The sequence below is a fragment of the Amphiprion ocellaris genome, chromosome 18 (assembly GCF_022539595.1).
Source record: "Amphiprion ocellaris isolate individual 3 ecotype Okinawa chromosome 18, ASM2253959v1, whole genome shotgun sequence".
Taxonomy (NCBI): Eukaryota; Metazoa; Chordata; class Actinopteri; family Pomacentridae; genus Amphiprion; species Amphiprion ocellaris.
In genome coordinates, this window is record NC_072783.1 from 11426106 (window position 1) to 11430267 (window position 4162).

Sequence of the window (4162 nt, forward strand, 5' to 3'; positions counted from 1 at the left end):
CGACCGTTTTTCTCAGGAGGTTGGACTTCAGCCTTTGTGCTGGAGGGTGAACCCTCAGTTCCAAGACTTTCCAAAGCCTCCAACCTCCCGAGTCCTCAGGACCTGAGCTTTCACACAGTCTGAGGGCTGAAATTTTCTAAGTCCCACAGTAGTTCTCTGTTAGATTTGAACTTTCAGACAGTCCAAGGACTGAATCTTCTAAGTTCCTGAGTAGTTCTCTGTTAGTTTGAACCTTCAGACAGTCTGAGGACTGAAATCTAAAAGTTCTGAGTAGTTCTCTGTTAGTTTGAACCTTCAGACAGTCTGAGGACTGAAATTTAAAAGTTTCTCAGTACTTCTCTGTTAGTTTGAACTTTCTGGTTAACAGAAGCCTTAAAACTTGTGACCATGAGTCTTGATTTCACATTTAGACCATCCATCTGAGTTCTTCTCAGACCTTCACCTGTGGGTTTTTTAGAAATCCTCAACAAACTTTGATTCTCTTCACTGAACAGTAAAGTTTGTGGAGATCAGAAGGTAACATTAGTTTGATCGATGCCTTCAACTACTAGTAGACTTTATCTGGAAAGCAGTTTTCTGAAATGAGTTCTTAGTAAATCTGTCCACAATCAAACCAAGAACATAGAAAGAGGAAATGTTTGAAGAAACAACTTGATGTTTTCATTTCAGACTAGAAAACACTTTAAGCCTTTATCTGTTTTTGCTCTTTTGATCATTTTATTGTTTCTTCTGTTTAATTTGATCTTCTAAAGTTTAACTGGTGCCCTTTCAAAGGTTTTATCTTTAGTTTGATTCTTCTTAAATGTTTAGTTTTGCTCTTTTCTCACCTTTTATTCTGTTCTAATGTCTGATCTGATTTCGAAATGTTTTGTCTTTTTAATGTTTAATTGTTTTTTCAAATGTTTTATCGGCTTGTTTGAAAAATTTCCTTTTCTTTCCCAATGTTTAATTTTTCGATTAAATCTTTAAGGTTTTTCTTTTTAAATGTTTTACCACCTTTTAATGTTTAATTTTCTTTTTTAATGCTTCATTGTATTTTCTGTTTAATTCCTATTTAAAGTTTTATTGTCTTTAAGATTTAATTTTCTAATTAAACATTTAATTTTTTAATTAAATGTTTTGACTTTTAAAGGTTTAATAATCTAATTAAATGTTTTGTATTTTTCTAAATGTGTAATATTCTTGTTTAATTGTATTTTTTAAATGTTTAATTATCTAAAATATTTCATCTTTAATGTTTAATATTTTTGTTTAAAAATTTTTGTTTAATTTCATAATTACATGCTTTGTATCTTCCGTTTAATTATCTAATTAAATATTTTGTCTAATATAATTTAATTGTATTTAATGTTTAATTTTCTTTTTAAAAGTTTTATTATATTAAATGTTTTTTCCTTTGATTTAATTGCTTTTTTACTGTAGTTTATTTCTTTAATCTTTTTTTCTGTCAAGATTTTAACCCCAACCTTAAAAATGAAACAAACCCTTAAATCACAATGAAAATACTTCTGTTGTCACAATCATGAGTTAGTCAATTATTCAGTTTATCAATTCAACTTTATTTGTTTAGCACCTTTCACACAGATTACAAAACTAAACAAGCAAAGAGAAAAAACTATGCTAAAACTATGATTAAAACTCAAAAAAAAAAAAAGATTTAACATGGTAATAAAATATGTTGTGTCCAGGGGATGGAGGGAGTTTATTGAAGTCTTCTTGGGCTCACATGGGAAATCATTTAAAATATAAACTTGATATTCAGTCTAAGGAAACTGCAGAGCGACAGAAGAACCAACAATATCTCCTGTTTTCTCCTTTAATGAGTCGACTCTTCTTGTGCTTTCAGACCAAAGAACTACAGACTCTTCACAACCTGCTCAAACTCTTGGTACAGGACCTCACCACACGGGTCAAGAAGGTTTCCGTCTCATTTCTACTCTGAAGCTCACCTTCTCCTGCTCAAACTGCTGACAAATGTTTCTGCTGCTCTAAAGTCTGGTCTCCAGAACTTCCTAAAAACTCTCAGTCTCTTCTGCTGCAGGTTGCTTTGTAGAACTGTTCCAGAAAACCTCACTAAACCACATGGAGGGGCCTCAAGATAGTCGTCCAAATGAAACCATACAAAAACCAAACTAGTAAAACCCAAACGCTAAAGTCTCCTGCAGCCTACCAGAGAACCTCTGAGAACAGAGAATCAGGACAGGAACTCTTACCTTCTGGACAACCAACGTTGGTTCTCAAACAAGAATACAGAATGTGTCTGACCAAAAACCTCTAAAGACTCACTACAGCCAAGATAAAGACACAACTCAGCTGCATCAAATCCACTAATCACTGCACACATTAGCAACATGTGCTAACTGTGGCTAAAGAACCACATTTACCAAGACAACTATCCAGTACAAAGCCCTAAAACACACCAAGAAACACATTAAAGACGATTTTACTGCTGGAAGCTGCAAGCCAACGCCTAAAGAACAAACTAAAGCAATGAAGCCAAACCCGGTTCAGTGGTGAAGAGAAACAGAGGAAATGTTTGTCTGCAGCTAAATAAAGCAGGAAGACACTGAGCTGCTCAGGTGTTCCTGATAACACCAAGCAGCCACCTGGACAGCCAATAGGAACACAGCTTACTGGAAGTCCAGAGGGCTGGTTTAGTGAAGGAAATTTAGTTTAAAGTTGAAGCAGAAAGTTAACAAAGAAAGTTGAAAACCACCTTCTGATACCTGAAATCTCTGAGTTTTCACACAAAGAACACCTGAACATGTCAAACTGGTTCCATAGTAGAACCATCATTGTAAAAACGTCATAGTATGGTGTGTTGCTCAAAAAAACATTATGACCCGGCTGTCAGGGGACAAACATGTAAGAACCATGAGAACAGAGAGAACCCAACCAGTAGGTCACAGTTTATCATCCCCCAGTCATCTCCTGAAGTCCATATGGTGAGAGACATCAGTATCTGGTTGTTCATTTACCAGAGGATGCTTATAATCATGCTGATGTGGTCTGTACTCTACACTATTTTAGTGACTCAATAATTGCCTAAGTTGTTTTTTTTTTTTTAATGCTTTTTAGTTTTTAATTAACATTTAATAGCCTATATGTAATCAATAAATGGCCTTTGCCTATCTTAAGAAAAATTCACTCAGAACTCTGATATGTTAACAGTACTAAATAAATCAATAAATACATGCATACACACATAAATAAGTTAATACATTAACTGTGTTAAGATAAGATTTAGATTTAAAAAAAGTTGTTTATGTTTTTGCAGAATCCAGTATTGCTCACTGGTTGGTCATTACATTTTGTTAGTTTGATTTCACTGTTTAAAATGATGCCACCTGTTTTCAGACAGAACCTGTGATAATAAAACAATACAAAATTTTTAGTTCCGTGTTAATAAAGCACTTAAAGCTTTAAGTATGGCTAAATGCTTTTTTCAGAATTAAATATATCACTCCTTAGGTGGTAGTGGCCCCAAGTTAAGTAAAGTTGGAAAGATATTTACAGATTCAGACTTCCAGCATCAATAACTCATTAGATATAGGTTGTCAAAACATAAACGATGCCTCTTTCCCATTGTTGCAAGGCAGACAATGTGCTACAAGCCCAGTTTTATCAAAAGTAGCTGTCTTTCAAGCTACAGGAATAACATTGGTGTCTATGGAGTGAACAGGGTCCGTCTGCAATTTGCAAAACCACTGCAACAGTAAAGAGAGACAAATATTCAATAACTTCACTCTTATACATTGTAGTGTCACTAAAATCACTGCAGCCTTCAACTGGCTCCTGTTGACAAAGTGTTTTAACAGAAATGTAAATGCTGTAATTTGATTCTTTTAATGAACCATGTAACTTGAATGGATGTGATGCTGGTGTGACCACAGTGCACACGTCTGATGTTGCTCACAGTGGTCCAAGGGACGCTCAGGGAGTTTGTGTGTTTTCTCAGACTCAGGAAAAATTAGAGGGAACATTGGTCATAATCCAGCTCTAAACAGATGAGAAAATGTAAATGTGTACAGTGCAGCCAGAGCATTATGTCCTAGAGAATGGGCTGGCAAAGTGAGACTGCTAATGCTCAGAAACCCTGAAATAAAGAAGAGAAAAACACACTTGATTCTACATTAACCACAAACAACAGGAAATCTACAAG